General features: G+C 46.5%; 1 long non-coding RNA gene across 3 annotated transcripts; it reads right to left on the reverse strand.

Moving 5' to 3' along the window:
* Positions 1-5748: 5748 nt before the first annotated feature.
* On the reverse strand, positions 5749-20799 carry LOC107969609 (uncharacterized). 3 transcript variants are annotated; one of them, XR_010153550.1, is made up of 5 exons: positions 20534-20799; positions 18893-18972; positions 15995-16117; positions 13738-13887; positions 5749-6351 (listed from the first exon to the last, which is right to left on the reverse strand). It is a non-coding gene; the product is annotated as an uncharacterized LOC107969609 (long non-coding RNA). The 3 variants fall into 3 exon arrangements; XR_010153549.1 differs by lacking the exon at positions 5749-6351 and adding an exon at positions 12633-13623; XR_001711542.3 differs by lacking the exon at positions 15995-16117.
* Positions 20800-21412: the final 613 nt, after the last annotated feature.

A 21412-nucleotide genomic window follows, 5' to 3' on the forward strand; every position in this document is an offset into this window, starting at 1 on the left:
GGGGTAGGGGTGGTAACTTCTCCATCAGGGCAGAGTAGGGAGGGGACTTTGGGATCAGTCATTTGAAGACCTCCTGGTTTCACCAGCTGTCAAGGCAGCACATAACATTGAGCCTTAATTTTAGGCTTTGCACCACGTCGCTTCTGGGCATTATTTTTTAGCAAGTGTTATGGGGTGACAGAAAGGAAAGATAAAATATTCTCCCAGAGGGACGTTATTCATAATCGCTGTGAGTTGTACAGAAATCAGTATACGGTGTCTTTTTTTTTTTTTTTTTTTCTTGTCCAAGGAAACTAAACTCCAAACGAAGTGAAATAAAGTTGGAGAGAACTTTAACCTTGCTGCCATGGAAACCACATTTCTCACTCATGGGGCAAAGAGGGTTTCTGTGAGGATTTCCTGAGTTGATAAGGTATCTGGACATTGGCAATTCCAGATATTTGATTGACAAGCAGGAAATCGTAAGGATTTCCTAAGATTGACTAGCCGAGGAAGGGAAGCTTGGGATAAAAAAAGTGCTTCTTTCAGGAGAGGCATTTCCTACCCCTTCATTCTAAACCAGGGCTCCTGGCCGGGCCCAGTGGCTCACGCCTGTAATCCCAGCACTCTGGGAGGCCGAGACAGGTGGACCACCTGAGGTCAGGAGTTCAAGGCCAGCCTGGCCAACATGGCAAAACCCCATCTCTACTAAAAATACAAAAAATTAGCCAGGCATGGTGGTGGGTGCCTGTAATTTCAGCTACTTGGGAGGCTGAGGCCGGAGAATCACTTGAACCCAGGAAGCAGAGGTTGCAGCGTGCCGAGATCGCGCCATTGCACGCCAGCCTGGGTGACAGAGCGAGACTCCATCTCAAAAAACGAAGAAACAAACAAAAAAAGATTCTCATAAGGATCACGCATCCTAGATCCCTCGCATGTGCAGTTCACAATAGGATTCGTGCTCCTGTGAGAATCTAATGCTGCCACTGATCTGACAGGAGGCGGGGCTCAGGCGGTGATGTGAGCAATGGGGAGCAGCCGTAAATAAAGATGAAGCTTCGCTCTCGGCTGCCCCTCACCTCCTGCTGTGTGGCCCGGTTTCTAACAGGCCACTGTTACCAGTCCATGGCCTGGGGATTGGGAACCCCTGGTGTACGGGTGGCAGTGACCACCTCTCAGCCACAGGGTGACCCCACAGAATTTGTGCTGTTTTCCTCTAAACACAACAATTAGAACTCCCCAGGGGAAACGTTCTTGGGTAATGCCCTGAACCCCAATAAGGGCCTTGGCCTCCAGGTCCCCCGCCTCACACTTCCCCCATCTTCTGGTTGATCTTGCACATCCCAAATGGCTCCCCTCTTCCTATTGCCCTGCAAGGCACTCTGTCCTCCTCTCTCTGGGATTTGTGAGTAATAAAACTGTTTCTGTTATCTGTTATTTCATGTGTTTTGTTGAGTTACCTTTTTTTTTTTTTGAGACTGAGTCTCACTCCATCACCCAGGCTGGAGTGCAGTGGTGCGATCTCGGCTCACTGCAACCTCCGCCTCCTGGGTTCAAGCGATTCTCGTGCCTCAGCCTCCCGAGTAGCTGGGATTACAGGTGCACATCACAACACCTTGGGGGCAAGATCATTCGAGAAGCTTTACATCTTGTAGGACTGGCCCTGACTCCAGGAGGGTTTCCTTCTGCCAGTTTAGTTATGCAGCAGGAGGTGCTTGGCGTGTCTCCCCAATGCAGTCTTCCCTATGTCATCTGAGCCCCAAAGCAATGTGCCCTGGGCCTTTAGTCTCTCAAAGTCTTAGGAAAGCAGCTTTCTCTTCATCTCTATGTAGTCTCCAAACCAGTTCAAATATGCTGCTGGGTTACTCGGGAGGCTGAGGCAGGAGAATGGCTTGAACCCAGGAGGCGGAGGTTGCAGTGAGCCGAGATGGCACCATTGCACTCCAGCCTGGGTGACGGAGCAAGACTCCGTCTCAAAAAAAAAAAAAAAAATGCTGCTGGGACAAGCATCCAAACCAACCCTCCCTTTTCTCCATAGCCTACAAGATACATGTACAAAATAACATCTCCCTCCACCTTCAAACGAAACCCAAAAGCCCTCATGGGAAGACGCACAGCACGCGGGATTCTCACCACCAGATGCCTAGCATCTGAGATCAATGAATGCTAAGGACAGGAATCACACTCATGTCAGGAGGCACCAACAAGTCTTGACGCAGCCTTTAGTAAAACCTGGGGACGAGAACTTTCATTTTGTGAGTTTCCTTTTTCATGTGGATTGCATTGTCTCTACTGCCTTCTTTGCTTTCTCTCTACATCCTTGTGAAGCGAAGTTCCTTTGGAAAAATTCCAGCTGGCCGGGCATGGTGGTTCATGCCTGTAATCCCAGAACTTTGGGAGACCAAGGCGGGTGGATCATTTGAGGTCAGGAGTTTGCGACCACCCTGGCCAACATGGTGACACCTGTCTCAATAAAAATACAAAATTTAGCAGGCGTGGAATCCCAGCTACTCGGGAGGCTGAGATATGAGGATCACTTGAATCTGGGAGGCTGAGGCTGCCATGAGCCAGATCACGCCACTGCACTGCAGCCTGGGAAACAGAGGGAGACACTGTTCAAGGCCTACCTTTTATTATTATTTTTTTTTTTTTTTTTGAGATGGAGTCTTGCTCTGTCACCCAGGCTGGAGTGCAGTGGCAACCTCTGCCTCCTGGGTTCAAGCCATCCTCCCACCTCAGTCTCCCAAGTAGCTAGGACTATATGTGACACCACCACGCCCCACTAATTTTTTTTTTATTTGTACAGACAAGATCTCACTATGTTACCCAGGCTGTTATCAAACTCCTGGACTCAAGTGATCCAGCCTGCGTTGGCCTCCCTAAGTACTGGGATTGCAGGCATGAGCCAGCACACCCTCCCTTGCTTTAGTTCTTAAAAGAGACTCTCGCACATTGGCTTCAGGCTCAGCTGGATCCAGGTCCTTGAACAGGTTCAGGAATCTGGAACCTGTCTCTTTCATTTATATATTTATTTGAGACAGGGTCTCACACTGACGCCCGGGCTGGAGTGCAGTGGCACGATCATGGCTCACTGCAACCTCAGTCTCCTGGGCTCAAGTGATCCTCCTACTTCAGCCTCCCAAGTAGCTGGGACCACAGGTGTGTGCCACCATGCCTGGCTTAATTTTTTATTTATTTATTTATTTATTTATTTATTTATTTATTTATTCATTCATTCATTCTGAGACAGAGTCTCGCTCTGTTGTTGCCCAGGCTGGAATGCAGTGGCACGATCTTGGCTCACTGCAACCTCCACCTCCCAGGTTCAAGCAATTGTCCTGACTCAGGCTCCCAAGTAGCTGGGACTACAGGCATGTGCCACCATGCCCAGCTAAATTTTTTGTATTTTTAGTAGAGGCGGCATTTCACCGTGTTGATTAGGCTGGTCTCGAACTCCTGAACTCCAATGATCCACCCACCTCCATCTCCCAAAGTGCTGAGATTACAAGCATGAGCCACTGTGCCTGGCCAATTTTTTAAATTTTTTTAGAGACACAGTCTCACTATGTTGCCCAGGCTGGTCTCGAACTCCTGGCCTCAGGAGATCCTGCCGCCGCTTCCCAAAGTGCTGGGATTACAGGCATAAAACACTCCGCCCAGTCCCTGGTCTCCTTTGTGTCGGCTTCATCAGCTGTCAGTTCCGTTCTCCAGGGTTAGCAATTCTAACAGAAGTCCCGGGATGATGTCTCATTGGCTTGTCTTGAGATATGTGGTTATGATTGAACTACAAGCAGAGGGATGAGATTGGCCACTCAGGGTCATGTGCCCCATTTTCTTTCTTTTTTTTTTTTTTTGAGACGAAGTCTTCCTCTGTCGCCCAGGCTGGTGTACAATGGCGTGATCTCGGCTCACTGCAACCTCCGCCTCCTGGGTTCAAGAGATTCTCCTGCCTCAGCCTCCTGAGTAGCTGGGATTACAGGTACATGCCACCACGCCCTGCTAGTTTTTTGTTTTTTGTTTTTTTTTGAGACAGAGTCTCACTCTGTCGCCCAGGTTGAAGTGCAGTGGTGCAACCTCAGCTCACTGCAACCTTCACCTCCCCGGTTCAAGCAATTCTCCTGCCTCAGCCTCCTAAGTAGCTTGGACTACAGGCACGTACCACCACACCTAGCTAATTTTTGTATTTTTAGTAGAGACAGGGTTTCACCATGTTGGCCAGGATGGTCTCAGACTATTGACATCATGATCCGCCTGCCTCAGCCTGAAGTGCTAGGATTAAAGGCTTGAGCCACCACGCCCAGCCCACGCCCAGCTAATTTTTGTATTTTTAGTAGAGATAGGGTTTCACCACGTTGCCCAGGCTGGTCTCGAACTCCCGACCTCAGGTGCTCTGCCCACCTCAGCCTCCCAAAGTGCTGGGATTACAGGCGTGAGCCACCACGCCTGGCCCTACATGCCCCATTCTAAAGCTGGCCCCTTTCCAAGCACATGGATGCAAATGGGATAATGGCTCCCCCAGGGAAAATCAGAAGAGGCATGGATGCTGACCCGCAAATGCAGCTGATACCCAGTCCACCTACACTAAGCAAGTCATTAAGGCTTACTAAAACATAGTGTTCGTACATTCAGAATAGAAAGTTACTGTAATTTATTGAGCACTCTATTTTGGTATTCCACCTAGAAGCCTGGCAGACACACAATACCTCCCAGCATTGCACACAAGTGTACACTGATAGTATAAATTTCCATAATTTCCTGGAGGAACATTTTGTCTTTGTGTTATCTTGAATTGGCCACGGTTTTCAACCGCTGTTCTTTTTGCTTAGCTAATGATAAATCACTGTTTAGCTTGTTATTAGCAATTTAATTTGTTGTGGGTTGTTTGGCAAATTCTACAGTGTTTAATAATACTCATTTGCATCAGCAGTATTTTTGGCCTATAATTGTTCAATAAATAGACTTTAAGTCATGTATGCATTGAGCAAAAATAGAAATCATCTGTACTCTTATTGCTTAAGCAGATGTACCCACAATTCCCCAACTTTTAGAAAGCTTTTAGGATGACATTCCATTTTTATCACCTACTTGTTTTTCTGCTGGAAAGTGGGAATGGGGGTGAAGCCTTAATTCCCTCCTAATTGGGCTGGGGGAAAAAATTTAGAGCTGATAACTTAAGAGAACTTTGCATATACTGGTTTTAGTACCTTGGAAAGTTTATGTGGTAGAGTGGCAGAGTATATGTTTTAAAAACTGGTCTTAGGCCGTGCATGGTGGCTCATGCCCGGCACTTTGGGAGGCTGAGCAGGTGGATTACGAGGTCAGGAGTTCGAGACCAGCCTGGCCAACATGGTGAAACCCCGTTTCTACTAAAAATATAAAAATTAGCCGGATATGGTGGTGTGTACCTGCAATCCCAGCTACGCAGGAGGCTGAGGCAGGAGAATTGCTTGAACTCAGGAGGCGGAGGTTGCAGTGAGCCGAGATCGTGCCATTGCACTTCAGCCTGGGCGACAAGAGCAACACTTCGTCTCAAAAAAAAAAAAAAAGGTCTTAAATTGTGGACGGTCTTGAAAACTTGATCTAGGACAAAGGTTGGCAAATTTCTTCTAAAGTGGATCAGATAATAAATCTTTTTGGTTTTGCAGGCTCTAGTGTCTCTGTCACAATAACTCAACCCTGATGCTGCAGTACAAAAATAGCCAGAGGCAATACATACGCAAATGGGCATGGCAGTATTCCAAAAACTCTTTAATAACAAAAACAGGCAGCCAACCAAACTTGGCCCGTGGGCCACAATTTGTCAAACCCTGGTCAAGGAGTTTGGACTTCTTTCCATTGGATCATTAAAGATGTTGCAGGTGTGAATTTCAGTTCCCAATTTAGAGACTTAAGAGATGTAATCTTATTTTCGTTTTTTGTGCATTTTGTTTGTTTGTTTGTTTTGAGAGCCTCACACTGTCGCCCAGGCTGGAGTGCAATGGCGTGATCTCGGCTCACTGCAACCTCTGCCTCCCGGGTTCAAGCAATTCTCCTGCCTCAGCCTCCTGAGCAGCTGGGATTACAGGTGCCCACCACCTTGCCCAGCTAATTTTTTGTATTTTTAGTAGAGACGAGGTTTCACCATGTTGGCCGGGCTAGTCTCAAACTCCTGATCTCGTGATCCACCCACCTCGGCCTCCCAAAGCACTGGGAGTACAGGCATGAGCCACCTCACCCGGCCACCTTATTTTTCTAGAACGAAAGTGATCACTAGTTCAAGTCCTCATTCTTCAAGGGTGGTGAAAAGTTCATCTCAGGTCAACTCGGAGTGCTTCTACCCTTTTCCTTGGTACCTTGGTGCTGCATCTTATTTCCCTAGGGCTTGGATGGTACCTAGATATGGGAGACAGAAGGGTGAGATAGATTGCCAAGTCATTGCCTCCTTACAATGGCCTCATGGAGGGTTCCTCAGAATTGTGATGCTTGATTATTGGCTGCCATGAGTTGAACTGAGTCCCCCAAAAAGATATGTTTAAGTCTTAACCCCTAGTACCTCAGAATATGATCTGATTAAGGTTGTTACAGATGGAATTAGTTAAGATGAGGTTATATCGGAGTACGGCAGGCCCTTAATCCAATATAACTAATGTCCTTTTAAGAAAAGGAGGCTGGGTGCGGTGGCTCACGCCTGTAATCCCAGCACTTTGGGAGGCCGAGGAGGATGGATCACCTGAGGTCAGGAGTTCGAGACCAGCCTGGCCAACATGGTGAAACCCCGTCTCTACTAAAAATAAAAACATTAGCCGGGCTCGGTGGCATGCACCTGTAGTCCCAGCTACTAGGGGCTGAGGCAGGAGAATCGCTTGAACTGGGGAGGCGGAGGTTGCAATAAGCGGAGATCACGCCACTACACTCCAGCCTGGGTGATAGCACAAGACTCTGTCTCAGAAAAAAGAAAAAGAGAAGAGACATAGAGACACAAGGGAGGAACACCGTGTAACAAGGCAGAGATCCATGTGCTGCAGCTGAAAGCCAAGGAATGCCAAGGTGAACTGGAGGCAAACCACCAGAAGCCAGGAAGTGGCAAAGAAGCTATCTCCCCTACAGGTTTTAGGGAACGTAGCCCTACAACACCTTGATGTCAGACTTCTAGCCTCCAGAAGTGTGCGGTGGTATATTTTGTTGTTTTAAGCACCCAGTTTGTGCTACTTAGTTACAGCAGTCCTTGGAAATTAACACATTGCTCAATGGTATTCACTCCTAGATCCACTCTTGTTCTCACCACTTCAGATCTCCTAGATGTCTGAGCCACATCCTTCATCCTAAGTCCATTTTCTTCTTTCAAAGTAATAGAATGGTGGCCAGGAACATGGCTGCCTAGGTTGACATTTCCCAGCCTCCTTTGCAGTCAGATGGAGTCACATGACTGAGTTCTCACCAGTGGGTTGTGAGAGGAAGTGACATGTTCCACTTCCTGGTTTGAGTCTTATAACATCATAAGCACTTCCTTTTTTTTTTTTTTTTGAGACAGAATTTTGCTCTGTCGCCCAGGCTGGAGTGCAATCGTGTGATCTCGGCTGACTGCAACCTCTGCCTCCCAGGTTCAAAGGACTCTACTGCCTCAGCCTCCCTAGTAGCTGGGATTACAGGCATGTGCCACCACGCCCAGCTAATTCTGTATTTTTAGTAGAGATGAGTTTTCTCCGTGTTGGTCAGGCTGGTCTCGAACTCCTGACCTCAGGTGATCCACCCACTTTGGCCTCCCAAAGTGCTGAGATTACAGGCATGAGCCACCGTGCCCAGCCAGCACTTTCTTCATAGTCTCTTCCTCCTTCCCATTGGCTGGAATTAAGACTTAGTGGGGATCCAGCATTGACCAGGCAGACAAAGCAATGCCGCACAACAGGAGATTGTAAACATGGCTGCACATTAGAATCTCCTGGGAACTTTTTAAGAAAAAAGAAAAGAAAAAAGATAAAAACCATGTCCAGGCCCTATCCCAGACAAAATAAATCAAAATCTCTGAAGGCGGGGCCCAGGTATCAGTGTTTTTTTACAGCTTCCAGAGTGATTCCAAAATGTAGCTACATTGAAGACAATTGCCTTAGAGAAGGGTAAACTGAGAACAGGAGATTGGAAACCTGAGTGACTTCCAGGAGCTGACTTGCTAACACGGACCATTTATACCAGGTTACCAGGTGAGGGACTCTGACTTCCCCAGAAAACAGACCACTCACATTTATAACATTAACTTCCAAAACAAAAGCAACTTTGATAAACTCAAAAACTGCATATTAGTTTATCTACAACTGAGATGGAGAAGATTTCTTTTCTTTTTTTTTTTGAAACAGTCTCGCTCTGTGGTACAGGCTAGAGTGCAGTGGCACAATCTCAGCTCACTGCAACCTGCACCTCTCGGATTCAAGTGATTCTCCTGTCTCAGCCTCCCAAGTAGCTGGGATTACAGGCACACACCGCCACGCCTGGTTAATTTTTGCATTTTTAGTAGAGACAGGGTTTCACCATGTTAACCAGGGTGGTCTCGAACTCCTGACCTCAGGTAATCCACCTGCCTTGGCCTCTCAAAGTGCTGAGATGGGGAAGATTTCTGATGGAGCGGGGTTTTATTTCAGAGACTTGGAAGAACTTTTTTGTTTGTTTGTTTTTTGAGACAGTTTCGCTCTTGTTGCCCAGGCTGGAGTACAGTGGCGCGATCTCGGATTACTGCAACCTCCGCCTTCCAGGTTCAAGTGATTCTCCTGCCTCAGCCTCCTGAGTGGCTGAGATTACAGGTATTGGCCAACACGCCCGCCTAATTTTTTGTATTTTTAGTAGAAACAGGGTTTCACCAGGTTGGCCAGGCTGGTCTCCAACTGCTGACCTTAGGTGATTCACCTGCCTTGGCCTCCCAAAGTGCTGGGATTACAGGCGTGAGCCACCACGCCCAGCTGGAAGAACTCTTAATCCCACCCCTGACCATTCCATTCCTCTTATAGTTCATGAAATCTCTGCTCCTCTGTCCTATCTACTTCCACTGCATTTTCAAACAAGTCATTCAATTTTCATTCTTTCTTTCTTTGTTTTTGTTTTTGTTTTGTTTTGAGTCAGAGTCTCGCTCTGTCACCCAGGCTGGAGTGCAGTGGCGTGACCTTGGCTCACTACAACCTCCACCTCCCGGGTTCAAATGATTCTCCTGCCTCAGCCTCCCGAGCAGCTGGGACTACAGGCGCCCACCACCACGCCCAGCTATTTTTTTGTATTTGTAGTAGAGATGGGGTTTTACTATGTTGGCCAGGCTGGTCTCAAACTCCTGACCTCGTGATTTGTCCACCTCGGCCTCCTAAAGTGCTGGGATTACAGGCATGAGCCACCCCGCCCAGCCTCAATTTTCATTATTTCAAATAACATTTATTGAGTGCTTACTGTGTACCAGGTATTGTACTGAGCATTTTCCTTGTAATAGTGGATTTAATCCTCACATACTGCAGTGCAGTAGGCATTGTCATTACTACATTCTACAGATAAGAAACTGTGGTTCAGAGGTACAATTTACCAAGTTCTATCTAGGTCACAGTCTATGCTTTTTAATTAAGTATATTGTCCTATATTCCTTCTGAATGTTATTAACAAATTTTGTTAATAAAATGTCACTTTTTTTCCTTAGAGTCAAGGTTTTGATCTGTCACCCAGGCTGGAGTGCAGTGGTGTGATCATAGCTCACTGCCACCTCGAACTCCCAGGCTCAAGTGCTCCTCCCACCTCGGCCTCCCAAGTAGCTGAGGTTACAGGCATGCATCACCATGCCAAGCTAATTTTTAAATTTTTTGTAGAGATGGGGTCTCACTGTCTTGCCCAGGCTGGTCTTAAACTCCTGGGCTCAAGCGATCCTCCAGCCTCAGCCTCCCAAAGTGCTGGGATTACTGGCATGAACCACCGCACCCAGCCAAAATGTCACATTTTATATGCCCAATATGCTTTCAGAAATGTTAGGTGCAGTACACATTAAGTATGGAAGTCAATGAATTTAAGACTTTAAAAGACTGTATAGATAGTTTTTAATTTGGCTCCTTTTTTTTCTTTTTGAGACAGAGTCTTGCTCTGTCACCCAGGCTGGAGTACAGTGGCATGATCTCAACTCTCTGCAACCTCTGCCTCCTGGGTTCAAGCAATTCTCTCGCCTCAGTCTCCCAAGTAGCTGGGATTACAGGCATGTGCCACCACGCCTGGCTAATTTTTAGTACAGACGGGGTTTTACTATGTTGGCCAGGCTGGTCTCGAACTGCTGACCTCGTGATCTGCCCACCTTGGCCTCCCAAAGTGCTGCAGTTATAGGAGTGAGCTACTGCACCTGGCCAATTTGTCTCCTTTCTTAAAGGTGAGAAAACTGAGACTGCATTCACCTATTTGTCATTCATTCAACAAATGCTTACTGGATATTGACAAGGGCTCACTGTTATTGAGAGCTAACTATATGTCAGGCACTGTTCTGGACCGTTTTCAGATACTTACTCTTGAAACCCTCAAACACCCTTGTGATGTAGCCAACTAATGGGTAACATCTCTAGTTACTCTATTTCATGAATGAGGAATCCAAGATACAAAAAAGTAAAGTCCACACTAATAGTGGGTGGTGGAGAAAGAATTCAAACACAGGAATCTGATACCACAGGCACAATGCTACATTAGCTCATAACTTAAAAGTCACCAAACACGTGAGAAGCTGCTTTGAAAGACAGAAGAAATAATCAAAAGGAGATGTAAATCCCCTTCCAGTGTCTGCAGATACTGGGATTGTCAGATACAGAAGAGTAGTCATGAGAGAAATGACTGGAGAAATGAAAGACGGCTGGACGTGGTGGCTCAGGCCTGTAATCCCAGCAGGTGCGTCACCTGAGGTCAAGAGTTCGAGACCAGCCTGGCCAACATGATGAAATCCTGTCTCTACTAAAATTGCAAAAATTACCCGGGTGTGGTGTGCATGCCTGTAATCCCAGCTACTCGAGAAGCTGAGGCAGGAGAATTGCTTGAACCCAGGAGGCAGAGGTTGCAGTGAGCCAAGATCACATCACTGCACTTCAGCCTGGGCAACAGAGCGAGACTCTGTCCAAAGAAAGGAAGGAAGGGAGGGAGGGAGGGAGAGAGAGAGAGAGGAAGGAAGGAAGGAAGGGAGGGAGGGAGGGAGGGAGGGAGGGAGGGAAGGAAGGAAGGAAGGGAGAGAGAGAAAGGAAGGAAAGAGGCAGTCATAAAGGTGATCAAAGAACAAGAAACTTTGGGGAACAAATAGATGCTTTCCAATATAACTTATAAAAATGAAAAATATAATCGCTGAAATAAAAACTCAACTGACAAAAATCAGCTTAAACACAACCCAAGAGTAAATGAGTGAACTCAAAGATGTAGCTGAAGAAATAACCTTGAATGTAACACAAAGAGACAAGAGATATAAAATATGAAACAGGCTGGGCGCAGTGGCCTGTAATCTCAGCACTTTGGGAGGCTGAGGCAGGAGGATTGCTTGAGCCCAGGAGTTTGAGACTAGCCTGGGCAACAAAGTAACAAAGTAAGATCTCATTTCTACGAAAACTTAAAAAGAAAAAAAAAAAGGTCGGGCATGGTTGCACCTATGGTCTCAGCTACACAGGAGGCTGAGGCAGGAGGATTGCTTGAGCCCAGGAGGTCAAGGCTGCGGTGGACCATGATGATCACACCACTGCACTCCAGCCTGGGTGACAGCATGAGACCCTGTCTCAAAAAAACAATAAGTAAATGAGAATAAAAAATAAAATAAAATATGAAACAGTAAGAGAGATGAAGTTTAGGAGTATTAAATTTGGCTGGGTGTGGTGGCTCACACCTGTAATCCCAGCACTCTGGGAGGCAGGCCAAGGTGGGTGGATCACATGAGGCCAGGAGTTAGAGACCAGCCTGGCCAACATGGCGAAACCCCTGTCTCTACTAAAACTACAAAAATTAGCTGGGCATGGTGGCACACGCCCATAATCTCAGCTACTGGAGAGGCTGAAGCAGGAGAATCACTTGAACCCGGAAGGCAGAGGTTGCAGTGAGCCGAGAGCATGCCACTGCACTCCAGCCTGGGTAACAGAGCGACTCTGTCTTGAGAAAAAAAAAAATTGAATTCTAGATGCACCTAATCAAACATCCCAAAGAATCAAATAGAGAAAATGGAGGCGAGGCAAGATTTAAAGAGATAAGACCTGCAAATTTTCTAAAATTGATGACAAACCGAAGTCCACAGACTAAAGACGCACAGAGTGAAGATCCAACCAGGATAAATAAAAAGAAATATATGCCTAGGCCCATCTTGGTGAAACAAAACACCAAAGATAGACAGAAGATCTTAACAGCAGCCAGGAAGAAAGTAGACATCATCTACAAAGGCCTGGCCATTTCAACCCAGGTGACTTTCCATCAGTAATAGAGGAAGACGGAAGGCATTGGAATGATACCTTGACATAATTGGAGCAAATGCCATTCTCCATTCAAGACCCTTGAGAGGTTTGGTGCCGTGAGGGTTGAGGAAGTTCACCAGTGAGGACCACTGGGCCCTGGCATCTGAAAAAGCAGGTCACTCATGGAAAGCACTAGAAGCAGAGATGGTAGCAAGGAGACTGCCATTGGGACTTTATTTTTTATTTTTATTTATTTATTTTTTGAGACAGGATCTCACTGCGTCACCCAGGCTGGAGTGCAGTGGCACAATCTTGGCTCACCACAATCTCCGCCTCCCAGGTTCAAGCGATGCTCCTGCCTCCCCAGTAGCTGGGATTACAGGTGCCCGCCACCATGCCAGGGTTCTGTTTTGTTTTGTTTTTTGAGACGCAGTCTTGCTTTGTCACCCAGGCTGTACTATAATGGCACTAATGGCACAATCTCAGCTCACTGCAACCTCCGCCTCCCAGGTTCAACTGATTCTCCCCCCTCAGCCTCCCAAGTAGCTGGGATTACAGGCACCTGTGATCATGCCCAGCTAATTTTTGTATTTTTATTAGAGACGGGGTTTCACTATGTTGGCCAGGCTGGTCTCAAACTCCTGACCTCAGGTGATCCACCCGCCTCGGCCTCCCAAAATGCTGGGATTACAGGCGTGAGCCACTGTACCCAGCCTTGCCATTGGGACTTTAACAGCAGCAAATCTGTTATGAGCAAAGTTTTTCCTGGACACAAATGAAACATCCCCGCACCCCACACCGCAGAATCCTGCAACATAGTGTGGGAAGCTTGTAGAGAGGAGATGTTGAGGTCCTCCATGTGGAAAATAATGAGGTATTGAAATTCAGGCATTAATGTTAATGGGGCCCCATTTGTATTCAGTCTAATTGGGACTGGACTTTTTTGCTTTTAGGGTCGACTAACTGACCAATAAATTCTAAATTTTGTTTACAAACTTTGGCTCAGGTTAAGCACTGAATCCATTTGTCTCAGATACACTCTATTGCCCAGAGAGTAAGTGAATGTATTAGCATATAAATGAGATTTTGAAACAAAGACGTCAAGATATTGAAGAAGTTGCATGCAGTGGTGCATTCCTGTAGTTCCAGCTACTCAGAATGCTGAGGTGGGAGGATCACTTGAGCCCAAGAAGTGGACGCTGCAGTGGGCTGTGACTGCACCACTGCACTTCAGCCTGGGCGACAGAGCCAGACCCTGTCTCAAAAAAAAAAAAAAAAACTGAACAAAGAGATTCAAGAAAACAATGGCTCAAATAAGAAACAAGTTTAACAATGGCTCAAATAAGAAACAAGTTTAACTCTCTCTCACCTAAGAATCCAGAAGGAGGCAGATGGTCTGACACAAGCAGGGGGCTCCACTGCACAAAGTCACCCAGAAACCCAGCTCTTTCCATCTCGCTGATCCATTATATCCAGGATATGTCTTCTTCCATATGCCACCCTGGCTCACCACAGTGTCCTTATTGGAGTCATCATGAAAGGAGTAAAGAGAAAAAGTAGAGAGCAAGCATTTCATTTTATGGAAGCAACACAGAAGTTACATTGTTTTTCCACTCATATTCTATTGCTGGGACCTTGTTCACATGGCCTTATATAGCTGCAAGAGAAGCTGGGAAATGTAGTCTCTAACTGGGCAACCATGTGCCCTGCTGATACTCAAGGGAGTTCTATTCCCAAAAGTAGGAAGAGGAGAGGGGTTTCTGGGACAGATGACAATGTCTGCCATGAGGGGACAGGAGATGAAAAAGAGGATGCCACAGTTAACTCACAATTATTTTTAAGAAATAGTAATAATAGCTACCACTTATGTACAATGTACCAGGCACTATTCTAAGCATTTGTATCAACTCCTTTAATCCTCAGCTCTCTGAGATAGTTACTATTATTAATCCCATTTTGTAAACGAGAAAAAGACATAAATAATGTGACACATGTCTAGTAAGTGGTACAACTAGAGCGTTAAAACTCTCTAGTCAAAGCCTTAAGAAAATTCATTTTCAAACAGTGACTTTGGTCAGTGCAGTAGCTCGCACCTGTAATCCCAGCTGCTCAGGAGGCTGAGGTGGGAGGATCACTTGAGGTCAGGAATTTAAAACCATCCTGGGCAACATAGCTAGACCCCGTCTCTAAAAATAATCTTAAAAATTAGCTGGGCATGGTGGCTTGCACCTGTTAGTCCTAGCTACTCCGTAGGCTGAGGCAGGAGGATTACTTTAGTGCAGGAGTTTGATGCTGCAATGAGTTATGATCATGTCACTGCACTCCAGCCTGGGCAATGGACCAAGGCCTCATCTCTTAAAAAAAAAAAAAGTGATTTTGCATTCACCTATAAAGTAATTATTTGAGGGAATGCAAAGAACATTTCTAGGACTATGAAAAAGAAAGCTAGCAAAGCAACTGATTTCTAGTTTAGTGCAAGGAAGGCAAACCATTTACTGAATAGAGAAAAAAATATTCTCTCTAGTTTATCTCTAAAAGTAAATGCTTTGAGAACATAATCTATTTGCCCTTGGGATGAAGTCAGAGCAATTTCAATCTCAGGATCCAATCTTTCTGCCAAATATGGTCTCTGTTACTAACCCCCTTGACTAGAAATCTTTGGGAGCCAAAGAATATTCCTTTCCTTTCCCTAATATACAGATGCTGAGAGCAAACGTCTGTCTCCTGGGAATCTTGGCAGGAAAAAATCTAAGAATTTTTTTTTTTTTTCCACCAAGCTACTTTGGGAATTAAGATCATTAAAGACTAGTAGCAGCTGCTACATACTTAGCAAATGGAGCTAATCAGACTTCCACACGTGGGGAAGTATCTAAATACACCACTGCTGCTAAATCCCAGTCTTGACTGTGGTGATATCCATTCCCCTCCTGACCAGGTAATTAGAAAGAACTGGATAATCACTTTAGCAAAATAGCAGATGCAGTGATATATCACACCTGTCCACAAGCTGTGTGGCAGGATAAGAGGTGAAAAGTGCCTCTGAGCTGAGAAATATCACAGTAAAAATGATGCATCATAGAAGCTGAAATTCACAGAGCCAGCCCCTGTAAGAAGTACCTGACACAGGAGCAGTGGAGACTCACAGAGTGGGTATGTTGCAGACCCACCAGGTTTGTATGCCTGCTGTGCAGTAACATACCAATTCCACCAAGACAGCAGGGTTTGCAGCAGAGAAAGAGTTTAGTGCTCACAGGGCATCTGAGTGAGGAGAAAAGAGGAACCCCCAAATCTGTCTCCCGAAGGAGTTCTGAGCTGGGGTTTTAAGAGGATCATGGAGGGCAAGGACTGGAAAATTGAGTCTGATTGGTTGGGGTAAGGAGGATGAAATCATCAAGATATGGAAACTGCATTCTTTGGTAAGTCAGCTCTTTCTGGGGTCCTTCAGACCAGCTGACATCAGTAGTTTCACTGGCCGGGCACAGTGGCTCACACCTGTAATCCCAGCACTTTGAGAAGCCAAGGCAGGCGGATCACCTGAGGTCGGGAGTTCGAGACCAGCCTGACCAACATGGAGAAACCCCATCTCTACTAAAAATACAAAATTAGCCAGGTGTGGTGGTGCATACCTGTAGTTCCAGCTACTCGGGAGGCTGAGGCAGGAGAATCGCTTGAACCCGGGAGGCGGAGGTTGCAGTGAGCCGAGATCATGCCATTGCACTCCAGGCAGGGCAACAAGAACAAAACTCCATCTCAAAAAAAAAAAAAAAAAAAAAAAAAAAAAAAAGAGGTAGTAGTTTCACCGATATTCAGGGTCTGAAAGAACATCTCAAATGGAAAACTTAATGCCTCACAATGCTTAGGATGACATCTATAGAGCAGTTAAGGGAAACTATAATCTTGTAACAGGGTCTACATGATTCTGATGCAATAGGAAGCAAACAGCTATAAGGAAGCAGGCCAGAGAGCAAGCTGACTTAATGATTAACGCTGAATGTGCTACAAGCTTGCCTTATTTTCACTTCTCCCCCTCCCTTTCTCCCTGATTAATTTTATAAAGTTTATAGGACGATTTCAGGCACAGGGATGCCTGATTGGAAACTACGTCTCCCAGCCTCTCTTGGGGCTGGGTGTAGCCAGACGAGTAAGGTCTTGCTGATGCAGGGCAGGTTCTTGGCTTTGCTCAAGAAGGAATTCAAGAGTGAGCTGGTGGTTGGAGAAAGCAGCTTTACTGGGGTAGCAGCAGTGTTACAGCTCTGTGACTACTCCTGCTCCCCATAGGCATTGCACCAAGAGTAGTAGTGATCTGCGGTCATACTTATACCCAATTTTTTTTTTTTTTTTTGAGATGGAGTCTCACTCTGTCGCCCAGGCTGGAGTGCAGTGGTGAGATCTTGGCTCACTGCAAGCTCCATCTCCCAGGTTCATGCCATTCTCCTGCCTCAATCTCCCGAGTAGCTGGGACTACAGGCGCCTGCAACCACGCCCGGCTAATTTTTTCTATTTTTAGTAGAGACGGGGTTTCACCGTTTTAGCCAGGACGGTCTCGATCTTCTGACCTCATGATCCGCCCGCATCAGACTCCCAAAGTGTTGGGATTACAGGCATGAGCCACTGCGCCTGGCCTATACCCACTTTCAATACATGTTAGTTAAGAGCCAGATTATTCAGAAATAGCTAGAAAATGGGCGGTAACTTTGGGTGTTGCCATGGCAAGGGGCAGTAGTTTGGGGCGTTGCTATGGCAATGGTAAACTCTCATGGTGCTGGTGGGGGTGTCTTATGGTGATGGGCAACGAAGAGGTGCTTTTGGTGCCTTTAATCTGGGCCAGAGATGAGTCCTCCCTGCCTCCTTTCTTATTGCCAATGGAATGTGAGCCAAAGTGATGAGTTGCTTGCCCAAGTACTGGAACATAGATGTGCCTGAGACCCAGTGTCAACCTATTAAATGAGGACAATACCCTAAGTAATGACCTAGCAGCAAGATGAGAGGAAGCAGGATCCCAAATGACTGTGTGTAAAACAGCTCCTCCCTGCCAACCTGGACTGCTCATGGCCAAATATTGTGTGAAAGAGGGGTAATCATCTGTCCTCCATAAGCCGCTGTGTCTGGGAGTCCTTTTGGGGTTTTTTTGTTTGTTTGCTTGTTTTGTTTTGTTTTGAGACAGAGTCTCGCTCTGTTTCCTAGGCTGGAGTGCAGCGGCATGATCTCAGCTCACTGCAACCTCTGCCTCCCAGGCTCAAGCGATTCTCCTGCCTCAGCCTCCCGAGTAGCTGAGATTACAGGCCTGCGCCACCACGCCCAGCTAATTTTTGTATTTTTAGTAGAGACAAGGTTTCACCATGTTGGCCAGGCTGGTCTCGAACTCCTGACCTCAGGTGATCCACCCTCCTCAGCCTCCCAAAGTACTGGGATTCCAGGCGTGAGCCACCGCTCCCAGGTTTGTTATAGCTTCTTAACCTTTGCCCTAACACAGTAGACTAGTTCATTTAATCTTCACAACAACCCAGGGAACTGGTTACTATTATTATTCCCATTTCACAAATAAGGTAACTGAGACTCAGAGAAAGTTAAATATTTCACCCACCATCCCAAAATCAACAAATGATGCAAACAGAATTGGAAGCCAAGTTTCAAGCCCGTGGAGAAGGTTCTGATTCAGTAGGTCCTAGACAGAGGCTGAAATTCTGCATTTCTAGAAAGCTCCCAGCTGAGGCTGGGAGGTCCATGGATTATAATTTGAGGAGCAAGGATTTAAACCACTCCACTCCCTTGTCTCCCCTAAGAGTTAGAAACTGACTGTCTAAGCCTGAGCAGTATAGTGAGACCTCATCTCAACAAACTTTTTTTAATTAGCTGGGCATGATGGTGCACTCCTGTAATCTCAGCTACTTAGGAGGCTGAGGTGGGAGGACCAATTGAGCCCAGGAGGTCGAGGCTGCAGTGAGCCATGATTGTAACACTGCACTCCAGCCTAGCTAACAGAGTGAGACCCTACCTCAAAACAAAAAATAAAAAAAAGAAAGAAACTGGCTGGGCGCAGTAGCTCATGCCTGTAATCCCAGCACTTTGGGAGGCCGACGCAGGTGGATCACCTGAGGTCAGGAGTTCAAGACCAGCCTGGCCAACATGGCAAAACCCATCTGTACTAAAAATACAAAAAGTATCTGGGCGTGGTCGTGCACACCTGTAGTCCCAGCTACTCGGGAGGCTGAGGCAGGAGTACTGCTTGAACCTTGGAGGTGGCAGTTGCTGTAAGCCAAGATCATGCCATTGCACTCCAGCCTGGGCGACAGAGTGAGACTCCGTCTCAGAAAAAAAAGAAACTGTCCAGATTCCCAAGTTCTAGTCTCAGATATCTAAATGACAACCAATAATAGCTTCCTAAAAATGTTTTGCCCTTTCTGTACTGTTCCCTTCTCCTGGAAATTAGTTGAATTCATATATTCAGTTTTCTTAATAGGCAAATTCTCTTTCAAGCTTTGAATTTCTCCTAGGCAGGTGTCACACTTCCAAGGAGCAGTTACCATGAAATTGTGAAATATGATGCCACTTTCCGGAGATCTTGTGACAGCTGTCTCACCCTCTGTCTTTTCTTACTCTGGCTCTGTAACCCAAAATAACATTCAATGAGGCTTCTTGGGAAAGGTGACATGTCATTCTGTGCTGTTTCAACAGGAAACATTGACTACAATAAGAAACACCCTCAGGCTGGAGAGATATTATAATCAACAGCAAAAAACCATTTCAGCACCCAAAACACTTGGGAAATGTATCCTTGTTGCAAACCCAACTTCAGCCTGAAAAATCATCGCATTCTAAAAGTAAACCAAAGGCTGGTTCCGGTGGCTCATGCCTGTAATCCCAGCACTTTGGGAGGCCAAGGCAGGAAGATCACTTGAGGCCAGGAGTTTGAGACAACCCTAGGCAACACAGGAAGATCCCATCTCTGAAGAAAAAAAAAAAGAAAGAAAGAAAAATTAAGGCTGGGCACAGTGGCCCATGCCTGTAATCTCAGCACTTGGGAGGCCAAGGCAGGCAGATCACTTGAGGCCAGGAATTCGAGACCAGCCTGGCCAACATGGGGAAACCCTGTCTCTACTAAAAATACAAAAATTAGCCAGCATGGTGGTGTGCACCTGTAGCCTCAGCTACTCCGGAGGCTGAGGAAGAATCACCTGAGCCTGAGAAGTGGAGGTCGCAGTGAGTTGAGATTGTGCCACTGCACTCCAGCCTGGGTGACAGAGTGAGACTGCCTCAAAAAAAAAAAAAAAAATTAAAGCAATTAGCATGGTGGCATGTGCCTATAGTCCTAACTATTCAAGACAAGAGGATTGCTGGAGCCCAGGAGTTCAAAGTTACAGTGGGCTACGATCAAGCCACTGCACTCCAGCCTGGGCTGCAGAACAAGACCCTGTCTCAAAAAAAAAAAAAAAAGGAAGGAGCCAGGGGAGCTTATTGGTGACTCTGAGATGTCCAAGGATAAATCTGGCTTCAAACATGGCTAGATCCAGGGCTGCCAAAGATAATATTAGGACTCACGCTCTCTCTCCATCTGTCAGTTCTGCCACCCACAGGATCTCCCCCTCTCCCGTAACCACCATGAGAGCTATGGTGGATAGGATCGCATTTTTTATTTATTTATTTATGAGACAGAGTCTCGCTCTGTCCCCCAGGCTGGAGTGCAGTGGTGCTATCTCGGCTCACTGCAACCTCCGCCTCCCGGATTTAAGCGATTCTCCTGCCTCAGCCTCCCCAGTAGCTGGGATTACAGGCACCCACCATCAATCCTGGCTAATTTTTGTATTTTTAGTAGAGACGGGGTTTCACCATGTTGGCCAGTCTGGTCTCGAACTCCTGACCTCAGGTGATCCACCTGCCTTGGCCTCCCAAAGTGCTGGGATTACAAGTGTGAGCCACCACGCCTGGCCAGGTTGCATTTTCAGAAATGCAGTACCTCTGCACTCTGCATGTGACTGTGCCCTCCCACCGTGGGTAGAGTATATTTCCCCACCACACTGATACTGGGCTTGGTCATGTGACTTCCTCTGGCATATGGGATGTCAGCAGATGTGAACAACAGATGTAAATGTGCCCGCAGGACTTAGCTGAGCTCTTTCACTCAAGTATTCTGCCAGGAGAAGAGCATGCCCCAGGGAATTGCTTACCCTTATCCTGAGAATTATCAAATGTGGAGCAGAGTAAACCCAACCTTGGATTTGGCACCGACAGAACCCAACCAATCCAACAGCCTGAAGCAGAGTCATTTATCCAAGTCTTGAATGGAGGATCAGCTAAGCCAAACTGGACCTTTAGGCCCATGAGTGTAAGAATAAAGGCTTATTGTGAGGAAGCAAGCCTGAGTTTTGGGTGGTTTGTTACATGGCATTATGATAGTAACAGCTGTAATCCCAGCATTTTGGGAGGCCAAGGCAGGAAGATTACTCAAGGCCAGGAGTTTGAGACAACCCTAGGCAACACAGGAAGACTCCATCTCTGCAAAAATAAAAATAAAAAAAAATTAAGCCCGGGCGGCCCATGCCTGTAATCCCAGCACTTGGGAGGCTGAGGCAGGCGGGTCACTTGAGGCCAGGAATTCCAGACCAGCCTGGCCAACACAGGGAAACCCTGTCTCTACTAAAAATACAAAAATTAGCCGGCATGGTGGTGTGCACCTGCAGTCTCAGCTACTCCAGAGGCTGAGGCAGAAGAATTGAGATTGTGCCACTGCACTCCAGCCTGGGTGACAGAGCGAGACTGTCTCAAAAAAAAAAAAAAATTAAAACAATTAGCCTGGCATGGTGGCATGTGCCTGTAGTCCTAACTGAGTCATTATCCACACACCACTCAACATTCACTCACAAGAGCGTCATTCATCACTTGCACCCAGAACCAACACCAGCAAAAGAAATAAAATCTCATACAAAAATGCACCTAAAGGGCCGGGCACGGTGGCTCATGTCTGTAATCCCAGCACTTTGGGAGGCCGAGGCAGATGGATCACCTGAGGATGGGAGTTCGAGACCAGCCTGACCAACATGGAGAAA

This window comes from Pan troglodytes, chromosome 20 (assembly GCF_028858775.2).
Source record: "Pan troglodytes isolate AG18354 chromosome 20, NHGRI_mPanTro3-v2.0_pri, whole genome shotgun sequence".
NCBI classification, from domain to species: Eukaryota; Metazoa; Chordata; class Mammalia; order Primates; family Hominidae; genus Pan; species Pan troglodytes.